The following is a 17,750-nucleotide window of genomic DNA, read 5'->3' as shown; positions in this document are numbered from 1 at the left end:
GTGGGCATGTGTTTTCATTTGTCTTGGGTAAGCTCTTAGAAGTGGAATTGCTGCATCATATGGTAATTATACCTTTAACTTTGTAAGAAACTCTCAAAATATTTTCCAAAGTAGTTGTACCCTTTCACTTTCTTTCTTTTTCTTTTTTAATTTGAAAGCAGTCACTGTTTATTAACTGACCAGATTACAAAAATGACCATGGTAGATACCTTAGTTCATACTCCTAATAAGGCTATCCATCTGGCCTTCCCTGTTACCAGCATCTCAACCTTCTAAAAAATGGGTGGTCTTTTTCTTCATTCCACCTCATGGAGAAGATAATTTGAAGGGCCTTGGGAAGTTGTTTGCTTCTTTGAAGCTTTCTCCAACAGTATCGATCTCATGAATCAGATCCTCCATGCAGATGATGCCATATTTACCAAGAGATCAAGCAATCAATTCATTGTCTGTCAAGGCAATTTGTTTTTTGTTGATTTTGCCATAACGAAGCTTGTAGATCAGTGCGTTTACTGACTTCAGGATTGGGTACCGCTATGCACATATGGTTCCACAGTCCTCAGCATGTTAATTGAAGCCTTGTTGAGCTTAACAAAGGTGCATTGAAGATCTGGCAAAGGTGAAGAAGCTGCAGCACCTTTTGGACCTTTGAGCTCATATCTTTGACACCTCTGATCCTGATGACAAATGCCAATTTGGGTTCTGCAGGTACATAGAAGTTGCCAGCTTTTCTTGCCATTCTTGCCATCTGAATCTCAGTTGTGTACATCTGCCTATATTCCTTGTGATAGTAGCACTTAGCTTCTTCATACATAAGCGTCCTCCTTGCCTTTTGAAGCATCTTTTGGGCAAACTTCTTTCTCAGGTGCGTGATCATCAGCTCTGTGAAACTGCTCCACTTTTTCTTAAGGGCTCTGGCACAGCAAGGACCTTCTCCTCTTCTCTTCTGCACCCTCCATGGTTCCAGCCGGAAAAGGGCCCATTTTACTTTCTGATCAGCAATGTTCCAGTTTCTCTCCATCCTCACCAACAGTGGATATCAACATTCTTTTAAGTCTGAGTCATTCTAGTTATAATTTGCATTTCTCTGGTGACTGATGATGTTGAACATCTTTTCGTGTGCTAATTTGCCATTCATAGATCTTCTGTGGTAATGTGTCTATTAAAATATTTGTCCTATTTTGCTTTTTGGGGGGGCTGTTTGTCTTCTTACTGTGGAACTGTAGAAGTTCTTTTCACATTCAGGATACAATTTTTTTATTTGATGCTGTATGCTTTACTAATATTATTCCCTGTGTGTGGCTTCTCTTTTCAATGTCTTTGAAGTGTCTTTTGATGAGAATTGTTGCTAATCTCTCAGTGGCCTTACCATCCTGTTTTTGGCCTCTCAGCCTTTTCACTTCCTGTGTAACCCATTTCCTTTATTTGGCTCAAAAAACCCAGGGTGGTGTCTGTTTTTCTGACTACACCCTGACTAGTACAAGCAAGGAGTTTATTACCCTTAGTCGAACCTGAGTGACTTGTGGAATGGGGTTACACGGCATAAACTGACAGCATTAGCAACAGGGGCTCTAAGCGGGTAAATTCCTGTTGAAGGAGGAGTGAGCATTGTAGGTCTCCTGCCTGGTTACACAGAAGGAGAGTGTACGAAAAGGTAACATCTCTGGGTGGTAGAATTTTGGGTGATTTAATATTATTTTTTCTTCTTTTGTGTTTATCCAGATTACCTACATTTTCTCAATGGACACGGATTGTTTTGGCATGAACAAAAATTGCTAGTATGCCATATTTAGTAAGCAAAGGAAAGAGAATGGTGAACATGTTGTCCAAAATAAGATATATATGACAGTGGCCAACCCCCATAAAAGTACATTGGCCTCCAAATTATTTCAGCTTTATTGAGGCATAACAGACAAATAAAACTGTAATATATTTAAAGTGATGATTTGATACATATTTTTACATTGTGAAAAGGTTCTCATAATCGAGTTAACACACCCATAACCTCACATAGTTCCCTTTATTTTTTGGTGTGACATTTAATTTCTGCTCTCTTAGCAAATTTTAATTGTACAATGCAGTATTATCATCTATAGTAACCATGTTATGTATTGGATCCTCAGACCTTATTCATCTTACAACTGAAAATGTGTGCCCTTTTACCAACCTCTCCCCATTTGTCCCAACCTCCAGCCCCTGACAGCTACTATTCCATTGTCTCTTTCTCTGAGTTCAACTTAAAAAATTGTTTTGATTCCACATATATAAGTGATACCATGCAGTATTCGTCTTTGCATATTTTCTCAAATCTTTTAAATGGAAAGAAATCAGTCATTCATTATACAATTGTATAAAAAGGTATAAGAGAGTAATGAGGGATTGCTTATGAGATTTATATAAAATTCTTATACTCTTCTGTGTGTTTGACATAGTTCACAATATTGTTTAATAACTGAAAAAAAGCTGGTGCAATGACCTTATAAAGGGGAAATGGTTCAGTTGTTAAGGCCCTCACATAATCACTCAGAATCACAAATGGGCAAGTTTCTAGTGATCAGTAGAAAACCACGTTGGTTCATATGGGTATGTCGACATTTAACAGGTGGTTCGTGAGATTCTTTACAGGAACTGGAGGCATTTTTCAGTGTTTAATGACTTAATCAAATAGTTTTAGGGGTTTGGGAAAATTTATTGACTAAAAGATTTAAAGGGATATTAAAATAGCTGGGGTGTGGGTTAGAATTTTGTAAAAACAAATGAAAAAGCTAAAGGAATAGGAGAGGGAAGATGAATAAGAATGCAAGGTTAAAATAAAACTGTGATGATGGAGACCAACAAATCATTGGACATAAAATAAACTAGTGAAGATGAGAACAAAAAAATTACAGCAAAAAATGATCAAGTACTGGATATGTATAATTAACAAGCAGTTTTTGCAGAAGGGCCTAAGATGGGAAATAGGCATTGCAAGTGAGAACACAGCACAAGCCTGCTTCTATTGTACAAACAATCCAATATAAACTGGTACAAAGTGTCTTGAAGAGTCAAAAGAAGACATTTTCCTGGATATTTAACTGTTCTGATGGCCATCAGTGAGTCATAGGAAGGTTTCCACCTTACACCTGCCAGAACCTCTATTTATTCAGGGTTGACTAGCTCTCTCGAGTGTTTATGTATTGGGCTCAAGAAGTACTTTATGTGAGAAGGGTAAAATTGTTAATTTTGTCTGAAGTGAAACATATGAAAAAATAAATGCTTTAACATTTTATTATGAATTAGTATGACCTCAGTGTTGTGTGTTTATGCTATCGTTTATGAACAGGGAACGAAGTACCAAGTTGGTTGGACCTGTTTGTCTTTCCCACCCGCACTGGGAACAGAGTCTATGATGAAGAAGCATCTCTGGGCGCTCTCCCTCCTGGAAGCTCATCCATGCCTTTCCTTTCCCTTTCTTTTTCAGGCATACTTTTTCTCCCTAAGTCCTAAGGGTCCGCTTGAGGCTTGCAACCAAGAGAGCAATGGGCAGCAGAGTTCGTCCTGGGCTAACCCCCCAAACCTGTCTCCAAAGCCCCCTTTTCTCTGACTTCCCTGTGAGCCAAAGCAGCCCTGCCCAGATTCTCTCCTGTTGCTGTTTCTATCCTAAAACCTTTCTGGTTTAGGATACGTACATATTTATATATATTTTATGCTATATATGTTTACATTTTTATTGCGATAAACATGTAAAAATAAAATGCACAACTTCAACCATTTTAAGTGTGCAATTCAGTGGCATCAAGTATATTAATATTGTTGTGCAGCCATCGCCACTATCCATTTCCAGAACTTTTAAAACACTTCAAAGGGACACTGCATCATTAAACAGTAATTCCCCATTCCCTCCTCCAGGGAGAATTCCCTCTATTACCTCTTCTAGGTTCCTCTTATCAGTGGAATCATACAATATTTGTTCTTTTGGGCCTGGCTTCTTTCATGGATCATAATATTTTCGAGATTCATCCACACTGTAGCATGTATCAGAATTACACTCCTTTTTATGGCTTAAAAATATTCCATTACATGGATATACCCTTTTTTGCCTATCCATTCATCAATAATGGACACTTGGGTTAATTCCATCTTCTAGCTATTGGGAAAAACGATACTGCAAACATTGCTGTAAAAGTGATCTGTTTGAGTCTCTGCTTCATTTCCTTTGGGTACACACTTGCACATGTTAAAGTATATTTTTCAATTTAAAAATTTCCAACCCTTTAAAAAAACTTATGTGTTTTTCTTTTAACTCAACATGTCAATCCTTAATGTCAACTGGAGCATTTAGACCATTTACACTTAATGGCATTATTGATACCTTTTGCTTTATATGCATCCTCTAACTTTTACACACATATATATTCATATGTATGTTATGTTATATATAACATAACATGTTTGTCCTGCGCATTCTGTCAAGTTTCCCTCTATTCTTCGTTACTTTCTTTTGCATCAGTTATCGTTTGTTAGACGTATATTAGACCCTCTCACTGCTTGTCTCTTTTATATTTTCCACCTCCTTGTTTCCTTTGATTGTATCTGTAGTGATTACTACTGTTTTATCTTCTACTCATTCTCTCCTAAACTGTGCCTAACCTGCTGTCAGACGTATTCATTGAGTTTTAATATCTTGTATTTTTAAATATGGTATATTTGTTTTACTTAGTTGTTTTTCAAATCTACTAGGCTACATGAGGTATGTGGGTTGGACCTCTTTCTTTATGTTTCTTAGGCAAACAAACCAAACTGCAGTTTAGAACAATATTCTATAAAGGGTTTGAGAATATTGGAATGAAAATTCCAAACAAGGAATTATTTATACCTGTTTCTAGGTGTGGCCACCTGTAGAACCCTCGGTCACCTTCAGAAGCTCGCCAGCAAAGGAGACTTGACTTGGGGTGGTGAACACACAGTGCAATATACAGATGATGTATTAGAGAATTGGACACCTGAAACCTGTATAATTTTATTAACCAGTGTTGCCCCAGTAAGTTCAATAAAAAGGGTCACTAGTAAATTCATCTCTGCTTTATTCCCAGTCAACATGCACCTCAAAGAGACCATGTTATTCTTATCACAATGCAAGTGTCCACCAGTAGTACATCTGTCTTGTCTGGAATCTGGGTCTTGATAATTACAGGCTCTGAGAGAAAAGAACTGCCCCTGATTCCATGCCAATCAACATTTTCTGCTAGATTTACCTTTTCCTAAGAGGCACTTCGCTAAACTCTTTATGTAAATTATCTCATTTAATTTCCACAACAAACCCGTGAGGTTACTATGTTATCTCCTTTTGCCAGATGAAGAAATAGATGCTCAGAGAGTTTAAGCCAGTTACCATGGTAACACAGCTAGTGAGTGATGGGAGAACCTTGAACACTGCCCTTTCTGATGTCCACACCTAAGCACTTTCCTTTGTCTACCTTCTACAGGACCTTTAGTCTCCCTGAGGTTTTACAGTCCAGATTAGGCTGATTACATACCTGAACTGGAGACAATAAGAACATCAGTGGTTGCCCAGGCTTGGGGAGAGGAGCTATGATAGGTGGAGCACAGAAGATTTTTAGGGCAGTGAAAATACACTGTATGATACTGTAATGATGGATGCATAACATACATTTGCCCATCTCCATAGAATGAATAACTGCAAGAGAGAATCATAATGCAAGTTATGGATTTGGGGGCCAGATGGAATACTCATAGGAGAGATAGATCCAGCACCCAGGTCCTGGACTCTTTCTCAGTCCAGAGCAGGCAGCTCCTCTTCAGCATAGCCTAGATGAGAAATACTCCTTAATATATTGTACTATGGTCCCAGGGCCACTTGGGATGCAGAGAAGAGGGATCTCAAGCTGCGGGAAACTTCTAATCCCTGCCCTACATGTTCTCTGTAGTTGCCTCCTTAGAGAGCCAGGTTCCAGTTTTCATCTCTCACTACTTGCATGCAGTTGATATCTGGGGTCAGTAATGTCCCCCCTTTCTTTTACCCCATCTCTCCTGCATTCTGCATCCCTACCCTAGAGTTGCAGAAACCTGAACAAAGAGAACTGGAATACAAACTTTTCAGGACACTGCTGAGTGAGGAAACAGTGAGCTAGAATGTTGGTGCCCAGCAGGGACTTTGAAAGAAAGGTAGGGAGGGATCCTGGCCCAGGGGACAGTGCTCCTCTATACATCCAGATACATAGAGATCCAGGGATCTTCATGCACTAGGCTTACTCTCTGATGGGCCTTCACCTCACTGCTGCCTCCCCATGGTTTCATTTTGGGATTCCTAAGGCTCAAGGAGACCAGCCTGTGACCCAGCTGGGCTGATACACACAACCTAGGGAAATAGGGAGATGGTAAAGGGATCTGCCTCCAGCCCTTAGTGGACCTAAGCCACCCTATACCATTGTAGTTACACCTGCTGCCCTACTTCACACAGGTCTTCTAATACAGCAGCCCCTTCAATAAAGGTTTGAAATGAAAATCTAATCAAATGAAAGCCTGAGTTGTTTGGGGGAAGGAGGCAGAAGCAAAACCATCTCAAGCCCTGAGGAAGGAAAGTGTGACTCCTCTTACAAGAACGTTAAGGCGCAGTTTGGGAGCAGAATATCTCCAGGCTGAGAGAATTCAGAGCAAAGGGAAGGGCCCATTAAACAAATTTGGTAGAACTTCATTAATGGGCAATGATGTAATGGGATTTGAATTGACAGGAAAGAAAGGGGCAGATATTCTTATGGGTGTTGGGGGGACTGCATCAGCACAATTGGAAATGAGAAATTGATACAAGGTGATCAGGTAGGAGGGAGCCAATTTTCACTTCCTCTCCTCTTCCCACTGGGCTTCCCCTTCGCCCTGGCCAGATATATATATCTTTGTCACCCTTTCATTGGCTATTGCATCAGAAGCATTTTCCATGTTGTTGATATGTTTTCTCAATAGGCTTTCATTGTGGAATAATACTATACTGATATTTATTCCCAGTTTGTCATTTGTCTCATCAATCTGCTTTTATAAACATTGGATTTTGAGTCATAGTTAGAAAACCTTTCATGGTCTCATTTTTACATATAAGTAATTTATTCTTTTGGAATATATCCTGGCAGGTGGTATGAGGTTTGGAATGTTTCAAATTTTTGTTAAATTTCGCAGCTGTAAATTAGTACCTTGTTGATATTTTTCTCTGAATTGATTTGATTCTTGGAGAAGTGGAACATTGTTCTCTGCATTTTTTTTTCCTGGTTGCTTTTCACCTTATGTCTGTACCTACTTTTTTATACATTAATCTTTGGAATCTCAGTAATTTTCTTGCCAACCTGCAAGTATTCTTTATATAATGTAGACAGTGTTTATGTATTTATAGCGAACATTTTTCCCAGCCTATTTTTGTTGTTTTATATTTATTATGTTTCACAAAGTTTTAGTTTTCTACACATTAAATATTTATCTCTATGCCTCATCTGGATAGTTCCTATTGCTATGTCTTCATGTCTTATAGAATCAAACTGAAATGAAGTCACTTATGTCAGGGACCAAAGGAGACAGTCAACAGAGGCGCATAAAGGAAACTTAACCTAACCTTACAGGAATGTACAGCTCTTCTCAGAAATCATCAGAGGACACCAGCCAATCCTCAACTACCAAGTCTCTGGACTTCCTCATTCTCCTGATTCAACTACCATGACCCAAATAAGAAAGAGACCGCTTGGCAACCAATTAGCTGAAAAAGCCAAATAACTTTCCTATTTACACTATAAAAACCCCTTAGTCTGTGAACAACTAGGAACCTTGCTCCTGTTGCCAAGTTTCCTGCTTGCAGGTCGAAACCCTCGCAGAATAAAATCGTTCTGTTTGTTTTAATCCACGTGCAGTTTGGTTCTGACAGTTTCATCTGCTGTTAATTGCATCTAGTGAAGTGTTTATTTCAGATGCTGTATTTATCATTTCTAGAAGTTCCATTTGGTTATTTTTATACCTTTTATGTCTCTTCTTGTTATCTTATAATATATGTAATAGCTATTTTAAAATGCTTATCTGCCAGTTCCATCATCTATGTCATCTCTCATCTGTTTATATTATTTTCTTTGAGTTATGGATCACATTTTCCTGTGTCTTAGCATTGTTAGTCATTTTTTATTGGATGCCAGCTATTATGAATTTTATGTTGTTAAGTAACTGATTGTGTTGTATCCCTTTACATCAGACTTTATTCTATGAAATAGTTAATTTATTTGGAGATCTCCTTGATCTTTTTGAGACTTGTTTTTAAGCATTTTGAGGACAGAGCTAAAGTAGCTTATACTGAAGGCCAATTTAGTCCCATTGCTGCAGGAGACTCTCCTGATGTCTTTGCTGAATGCCCCATGTACTTAATGAGTCTTCTCCACTCTGGCTGATAGGCACCTGAAGAATTTCCAGTCCTGCGTGAGCCCAGGGAATTTTTAACTTACATATCCTCAAGTAATCATTCTCTTTCTGGCAACTGTATACCCAGCCTCTGAAATTTCATGCTTGGTCAGACTGTGTTCAGCCCAACACTCAGGAAGACCCCGTGCAGATTTCTGGAGCTCTCTCTCTGTGAAGGTCCCTCCTCTCCGATGTTCTGCCCCCTAGTTCTGCACTCACCTCCCTGAACTCGGACCTCTCTCCTCAATTCATTGAAGCTCTGTTTGAATTCCCCTCCTTGGGCTGCAGCCCTTATATTGCCTCTAGGCAGAAAGCCTGGGCAAGTATAGGGTCCCTCGCACTTGTTTCTTTCACAATCCTGCACTGTTTTCTGAGGTTTGAGTATGGACTCTGCAACCATTTTGTTGTTGTTGTTTTTAATGGCAGGAGGAGAAGTCACATGGTAGTTACCAAATCTTTAGCTTTTTGTATGTTATCTTATTTGTGAGCCTGTCTAATATACAAATCTGAGAAAATATCCTTTTCTCAGAAATATACTAGCCCTTCCAGAAAAAAAGAGATGGTTTAATAGTGAGAATGAAGAGAATGAAGGAGTGAATCTAAGAGAGACTGTGAAAGGAACAGTATTAGGATATGGTCATGGTACATGGTGTGTGTGTGTGCACATGTGCATGCATGCATGTGCCTGCCTGAGAGACAATAACAAGACATTAAGGTGAGCTAACGTTATAACAAAGATCGCAGTGCAATTGAAAAGAAGGCTTTCAGCCAAATGAAAGAATCTTGTCCTCATCTTGAGGTAATGATATTTTATTTTTTTACAGTTTGAGTAAGAAGGTGAAGGTACATATCCAAAGAAGACATGACAATGTTTTTAAAAAGTAACACTATATAAACAATGAGATATTACATAAAAAGCACTGAACTGCAAATAAGAAATTTTGCATTTTCATATCTGTTCTACAGTTTGTTGGCTATGCATCTGTGTAGCCTATCTGAGCCTTAGTTTCTTTGTTTGTTTCATGGGGAAAATAATATCTGTTATGCTTACCTTCAGGAGGGGCTCAAACAAAATAATGCAAGTGAGAGTGTTTTGTAAACTACTTGCATCATCCAGAGGTAAGATATCACAATATGGTTATTATTTTGCTTAGTAAAGATCAAGAAGTGAATATCAGAGTAAAGCTTCGATCAAAGCCAAGTATTTGTAACTTGGAGGTCTTCCTTTAGAGGTGTCATTAAATATAGAAACAATAACTAGGTGAAAAGGAACAGGTTGGGAACCAGCCTAAACAAAACCTCAGAGACTGAATCAAGCTCTCTTTTTATGTGGGCCCTTGGGACAGTTTATTTTCCTCTGCAAAAAGTAGCTGACCAATAAATACTTTGAGGAAATTAGAGCAGAGAGTTTAAAGGCTTGAGTGGGGAGATTAGGCATGTGCTAGGGACAGGCGAGGACACTGGCTGAGAAAGAGCTAAGAGGGATGGCTGGAGAGGGAGATACGTGGGAGAGAAAACTGGTTTATCACCACTCTTCTTTGTCTGGAGTGGGGGTGGGTAGTGATTATAAAAGTAATGCCAATTAATTGTAGAAATTCCTATACAACAAAAGGGAAAGTCCTCAATTCTTTTTCACTTAGGAGAAGTGACCAGTCCTATTAATTTGGTGTGTGTCCTTTTGTGCTCTTTTCCATTGCACACAAAACAAATGTAATACAAATTTACAATCATACCAGACAACCATGGCCTCTCTGCCATTTGCTTCTTAGTCCTTGCTCTGGTTCTCCTCCTAACAGCCCAGGATGGCTTTCTTCCCTTCTCTTCCTCACTCCTAAGGGAAGATGTATCCCAAAGCTCAGACCTTGGATTTCTGCTCTTCCCTCTTCATTCTTTGTTCTTGAAGATCTTCTCGCAGCAGAGCGTCAGGTCTGTATTGCCTACTACCTGCTGGACATCTGTTTCTTGATCCCTCATCCATCACATCTCACTTGGACCTTGTCTATAGCCAAGGTCAACCCTTTATTTCAAAAAGGTTCCTTCTTCACGCTTCCCAATTTTTATCATGTACATACCCACAAAGACCTGTGCTCAGAACTCTGGTATTATCTTTAACTTTCGTCTCTCACTAACATCCAGGTCCAAATGTTTCTTTTCCCATAATATTTTTCACCTCTAACCCATCTTGCCATGCTCAGTTTTCACCACCTAGACCATGACAAATAGCTCCCTCCTCTAGTCTATCTCTTGTAAGTTTCCATGCCAACCTTTATTTATTGTTCTCTTCAGTAATTAAACAACAATATTTATTGTTTCCCTTCAATGTAGAATTTCTCATCTTCTTACTTACCTGCCACTGTCCCAGTTCCTCATCCTGGCAATTACACCTCTCACAATCTAGCACCAAATTATCTTTCCAGTCTCATCTCCATGACTTTTCTATACCCACTTTCCATTCCAGCCCAAATAATTTAATTATTGTTCTTTTAAAACAATTTGTATCTGCTGGATCTTTGCTCAGGCCACTAACTCAATCTGAAATTCTGATTTCCTTTTTTAATTAAATCATTTTATTGTTATTCTATTATAGTTGTCCCAATTTTGCCTCCTTTGCCCTCCTCCACCCATCCCCCCCTCACCTGCTCCCACAGTCAATTCCCACACTGTTGTCCATGTCCATGGGTCATTCTACATGTTCTTTGTCTAGTCCCTTCCCCTTCTTTGTCCAAGAACTTGTCCAAGAACTTTTCTTCCCAGGTCAAAACTTATTCAAGCCTTATCTCCTCCAAGAAGTATTTTCTCACCACCTCCACTGTCTGTGGCATTGTCCATTCCAAAGCCCACGGACATGATTATTGAAAGACTAGAGTGGTCTTTACATATTATCTCTTTAGATACATGTTTTGCCTCCCTGAGTTTCTTGCATGTAGGGACCCTGCCTTATTCCTCTGTTTGCCTACAGTGCCTGGCACAAGGGCCTGGACAACATACATGTTCAATAGATTTTATGCACAATAATTATGCTCAGGAACAGGATGGTTAGGTTTATGGTTTGGAGACAAAGAAGATAAAGTTTGGGGGAGGAAGAAGAGGGAGTGTGAGAAGAGGTAAATAAAATTGTGGCAAGTGATAAAGGAAGCAGGTGGAAGGAGAAGCAGAGATGGACGTTTAGAAATGAAGGATAAGAGCCTAAGACTGTGTGAAGATCACTCTCCCACCTGGTATTGGTAGGGCCTGGGGTTAGAGGCCCTATCTGCATGTATGTGGTCCTGAGATGGTTGAGTGAGGGCCCAGATAGGCCTCAAGCTAGGTAAAATTAAGTGGACTTCAGTTCCTCAGATCTACTTTGGCAGGCAACCAATGAGTTATTTAATTTATTTCTTTCAGAGTTTAAAGAAGCCCCTGCTGGAAAGCCTGGTTGTGTGTTTCATGGAAAAATTAGGGTAAAAATTGGATTCAGCTTCCAACCAAGATGGCAGAATAGGTTATTGCTGTGCTCACCTCTTCCTACAACCACATCAAAATTACAACTAAACTACAGAACAACCATCATTGAGACATGCCTGAAGTCTTGTAGAACAGAAGTCCTATAACTAAGGAAATGCAAAAGAAGCCATGTCAAGACAGGTAGGAAGGGTCACAGAGGGTGGAATGGGCAAGTCCCACACCTGGTGAAAAATCAGGAGGGCTATCTCAGCTACAGAGGTACCCATAGGAGTGAAGTGTACCAGCCCCACACCAGCTTCCCCAGCCCTGGGTTCCAGTGCCAGAAAAAGGAGTCTTCATAATTTATGACTGTGAAAACCAGCAGGGATTGTGGCAGAGGGGATTTATGTTGAATGAGATGGAGGGCTTCTGGAGACTCAGGTGTTCCTCTTAAAAGACCCACGCATGAACTTACTTATGATGGACTTACTTGCTCTGGGCTGCAGTGCTGGGTAGCAGCTCAAAAACTGCCAGGACATATAGGGAGAAACTGAATTGTATTGCCTGGTCAGGGCACAGGGTGGAGGGGCAGCTTTCTCCTAGGCCCATGTGCTGGCAGAAGCCAATGGTCTTTTGTTGAGCCAGCCTCCAGGCACAAGTGGGCTCCAAGTCAGAGTCTCTATCAACCTGGTGAACACCATCTCACCCCCTGCCCCCTACCTTAGTGATTCCCTGAGATCCCGTCCAACCCAACCAGTGGGTCCACCTAAGAAACTTCCAGTAGCTTTTCCATACAAACATTCTGTCTTGGCTCATGCTGCAGATTTCCCTAAAATTTCTTAAAGTTTCACAAATCCCTAACAAGCAGCATCTGTCCTTAGCATGCCCCAATACCTCCTGCTAAGTGGTCCCAAACCCAGTACTAGTGGCAGCTAGCTTCAGTTTGCAGCTTAGTCTCTACCAGGCACCTCCAAGCCCAGCACAAGCAGCAACTATCTGCAGATCACTTTATAGCTCATACCTAGTGGCCCCAGGCAGCAGATGACCTTGATCTGCACCGGAGCTCCTCCCAAGAGCTCCAGAACCAGCACACCTGATGGTCAGTTTCGGACCACACCAAATACCACCCAACCACCTCTATAAAATGACACATCCAAAGGGTGGACTCGGCAAGCACCAGAGCCCCAGTAAAATGAATCCTGCGCCATGGGGTCAGCCCTTGCATAACAGCTCCTCTGCTGTAGCCTTGGCCAGTCCTCATAGCCTGAGGGTCAATCCCTCCCGCTGATGAGCAAACAGCAATCAAGGCTCACTTACAGCAGGATGTCACATGCAAATCACACAAGGGACACATCTGAGCAACTGGTCAGGTGGCTAGAAAGACTGTGCCACTGGGCCCACAGGACACCTAATACCATAAGTCACTCTACCAAGACTCAGAGACATAGCAGCTCTACCTAATATAGAAATAAACACAGAGAGCCTGCCAAAATGAGGAGACAAAGAAACATGGCCCAAATGAAAGAACAGAACAAAACTCAAAAAAAAAAAAACAAAAAAAAACGAAGACAAACAATCTACCAGAGACAGAGTTCAAAGCACTGGTTATTAGGATATTCTCAATGACCTTAGGGGAAGAGTAGATGAACTCTGTGAGAACTTTAACAAAGAGACAGAAAAATTAAAATGGAGAATGAAAACAAAAAAGAACCAGTTAGAAATGAAGTTATTCTTCATTACGACTTCATTACAACTTAAAAAATACATTAGAGGGAATCAAAGTAGATTAGATGAAGCAGATGATCAAATCAGCTCTTTGGAATACAGGGTAGCAGTAAACAATCAGAAAGAAAAAAAGAATCCAAAAAAATGAGGATAGTTTAGGGGCCTTTGGGACAACATCAAGCATACCAACATTGACATGGTAGGGATACCATAAGGAGAAGAGAGAGAGCAAGGAATTAAGAACCTGTTTGAAGAAATGACAGAAAATTTTCTTAACCTGGCAAATGAAATAGATACATAAGTCCAGGGAATGCAGAAAATCCTAAACAAGATGAACCCAAAGAGGGCCACACCAAGACACATCATAATTAAATTACCTATAAGAAAACTCCCATAAGACTGTCAGCTGATTTCTCAACAGAAACTTTGCAGGCCAGAGGCATTGGCACGAAATATTCAAAGTGATGAAAAACAATGTCCTACAACCAAGACTGCTCTGCCTAGCAAAACTTTCATTTAGAATCAAAGGGCAGAGAAGGAGATTCCCAACCAAGAAAAAGCTAAACCAGTATTACAAGAAATGTTAAGGGGTATTCTTTAAATAGAAAAAGGAAAAAAAGAGATAAAAATATGAATAATAGCCCTGGCTGGCGTAGCTCAGTGGATTGAGCTCGGGCTGCGAACCAAAGTGTCGCAGGTTTGATTCCCAGTCAGGGTACATGTCTGGGTTGCAGGCCATGACCCCCAGCAACCACACATTGATGTTTCTCTCTCTCTCTCTCTTTCTCCCTCCCTTCCCTCTCTAAAAATAAATAAATAAAATCTTTAAAATATATATATGAATAATAAAATGGCAATAAATACATATCTATAAACAATTACTTTAAATGTAAGTGGATTAAAGGTTCCAATCAAAAGAATAGAGTGGCTGAATGGATAAGAAAACAAAGATACTTACATATGCTGTTTACAAGAGACTTACTTCAGATTGAAAGTCACACACGGACTGAAAGTAAAGGAATGGAAAAAGATATTTCATGAAAATTAAAACAAACAAAAAGACTGGGATGTTGCTACAAAATGAACTTTAAAACAAAGACTACAAAAAGAGACAAAGGACCCAGCAATTTCACTTTTGGGTATTTATCCAAAGAAACACAAAACAGTAAATCAAAAAGACATATACATCTATATGTTTGTTGCAGCATTATTTACAATAGCCAAGCTATGGAAGCAATTTAAGTGTTCATTAATAGATGAGTGGATAAAGAAGTGGTTCATATATACAATGGACTATTACTCAGCCATAAAAATAAAAAAGCATTGCCATTTGCAATAAAATAGATGGACCTAGAGGGTATTGTACTGAGTGATACAATTGAGAGAAAGACAAATGCCATATGATTTCACTTATATGTGGAATCTAAAAAAAAAAAACAACAAAATAAACAAACAAGCTGAATAGAAAGAGACTTATAGGTACAGAGACCATTTTGATGGTTGCCAGATAGGAAGAACAGGAGGGATGGGTAAAAAGGTGAAGGGATTAAGAGTACAAATTGGTAGTCACAGAACAGTTAGAGGGATGTAAAGTATAGTATAGAGAATGTAGTCAGTAATATTGTATGTAGTAACTATGTATAGTGTCAGGTGTGCACTAAATTTGTCAGAGTGATCACTTTGTAAGTTACATAAATGTCTAATCACTGGATTGTACACCTGAAATAAATGTAACATTGTACATCAACTGTAATTGAAAAATTAAAAGTATTAAATAAAAAAAAATAGCCCTGACTGGGTAACTCAGTTGGTTGGAGTATTGTCCTGTACACCAGAAAATGGTGCAGGTTCAATTCCCAGTCAGGGTACATACCTAAGTTGTGGGTTAGATCCCCAGTTGGGGTGCACAGAAGAGGCAACTGGTCAAAGTTTTTCTTTTACATTGATGTTTCTCTCTCTCTCTCTCTCTCTCTCTCTCTCTATCTATCTCTCTCTCTCTCTCTCTCTCTCTCTCTTCCTCCCTCTCAAAAATCAACAAACATCAATAAACAAGTAAGGATTAAAAAATAAAATTAAAAATATTATATTATGATATACATGCCTACTGTATATCTAACAGCCCTCTCAGAGGTTGCTTTTCATAACTGTACAAGCTGTTTACTGACTTTATAGTGTGATAGAAGCTTAGCTGATTTTCTGTGTATATGATGTTCAACCACAGTGGTGCCTTGAGATATTACACTAAACAAACAGTTTTTAATGTACCAGGAACAAAGTGTGGAATAGTTCTCTAATCTGCTTCACATGGGATTTTTTGTGGTACAATTATTTTGATCTATACTGATATCTGAACAAGAAACAGATGTAGTCTAGATGTGACTGAGGAAGTATCTCTTGATTTCTTATTCAGCAGTGCGAGTGGTGACTTTGAGAGTTGGACTGCAGAGACACAAGGTGACTACCTCTGAATTTTTATTGGCTGTCTGCCAAATACAAATAGAGGCAAAATTCCATAATAGGGGAATGGTAATCCAGCATGGGTTCCTACTTGTGAAATGTGACTTTCTTCAAGCAGTAATTGCAATTTGATAACAATACTTATGTTTTCCTAATTAAAGATAAATTACTACTTGATTAAAAACCCTGTCCTTCACCTTTGGGAACAAGGTTAAGAGGCACAATTGGGTGGGCTCTCAAATTTATTGTCATTTACACAAAGCCCTAGAAAACCAAGGAACTGAAGTTTTAATAATGTGAGGGTTACACAGCCTACCAGTGCCTTCTTCCTTCTGCAATACTCTCTTCTCAGTGAAGTACACAGCTTTCAGTAGTTCCTTAACTGAGGATCTCAAGTGAGATATATGTATGTGTGTATATATATATATCTACAAACACACACGTATATATTCCTATTTCTTCTCTTTTGAAACTATAGAGAACAACAAACAACAAAGGGAATTACAAACCTAATTTTCTGTAATCTAGGAGACAGACAAATGCTTCAAACTCAAAGCTATGTGCAAATGTGTCCAAAAGTACTTGATACCAAAACAGATTCTGCACAGAAAGCTGTGCAGGAAGAACTGATCAGAGCTCTGAGGAAGATGGAGCAGTGTATAGGGTCTTTTGAGTGGCAGAACTCAGAGATTACCCATTTGGAAGGTGACAAGATGGCAGTGAAAGACATTGGCTGGGTCCCTCTGCAGTGCTCTGTAAAAGGTCCAAGCCCTCTTGAACTTGCTTAGGTTTGGGGAGGTATGGGTATATAAAAGTGCCATATTTGAAGGAAACAATCCATCTTTCTAGAAACAGGAAATGGAACACTTAAGTTACATACCATAAGAGGTTATTCTTGTCCCTCCATCAACCCAGTACCAACAGGAAATTTCTGCAAATAACTGATAGGAAAAAATCAAACTCATTCAAATATAAATTTACAAAAACAATTAATACAACATTCAAATAGAGATAGTATATATTTAAAATATAAAAATAGCAAAAAATAATTTCTATAAAATCAATCAGAAATATATTTTCATGAATTAGATAAAAATATAAATCTAAAGATTCCCCCATGAACTTAAAAATATGAAGTGATTGCCACTAAGTAAACAAAAGCACTGCAAATTAGAAAATACAATAATTCAGTGATGATTTGACCAGACAGCAGTAGGAATGACAATGACAATTAGTAGAACCCAGAAAAAAAATAGAAGAAAAAAGCAAAATCACCACAGGAATGGAGACAAAATTAAAATAAGTATAATGGGGGAGCTGGTGTGGCTCAGTGGGTTGATCACTGGTCTGTGAACTGAAAGGTCGCCAGTTTGATTCCCTGTCAGGGCACATGCCTGGGTTGTAGGCCAGGTCCCCAGCTGGGGGCGTGTGAGAGGCATCCAAATGCTGTTTCTCTTCTCACACATCAATGTCTCTCCCTCTCTCCCTTCCCCTCTCTCTGAAAAATAAAATCTTTTTTTAAAAGTACAGTGAAGAAGAGATATTACAGAAAGTACAGTAATGTAGAAGACAAAAATGAGATAAGCAAACATAAACAAAACAAGTAAGAAAGGGATTGGGAGATTAACAGGACTGAGAAGTACAGAACAAATAAAAGTGTACCAGCATACACACCACTGGAGTCCCTGAAGAGGAAACCATGGAACAATCCAAAGGAAGATAAT

At 39.2% G+C, this 17,750-nt stretch overlaps 1 pseudogene; it reads right to left on the bottom strand.

Annotated features, from left to right (window-relative positions):
• Nucleotides 1-210: 210 nt before the first annotated feature.
• LOC123809408 lies at nt 211-959 on the bottom strand (annotated as a pseudogene).
• Between the last annotated feature and the right edge of the window lie 16,791 nt (nt 960-17,750).

Source organism: Phyllostomus hastatus, unplaced genomic scaffold (assembly GCF_019186645.2).
Source record: "Phyllostomus hastatus isolate PE091 unplaced genomic scaffold, TTU_PhHast_1.1 phas_scaffold_55, whole genome shotgun sequence".
Classification (NCBI taxonomy): domain Eukaryota; kingdom Metazoa; phylum Chordata; class Mammalia; order Chiroptera; family Phyllostomidae; genus Phyllostomus; species Phyllostomus hastatus.
The sequence above is the reverse complement of the archived record's forward strand: the minus strand, read 5'-3'. Positions and strand labels throughout refer to the sequence as shown.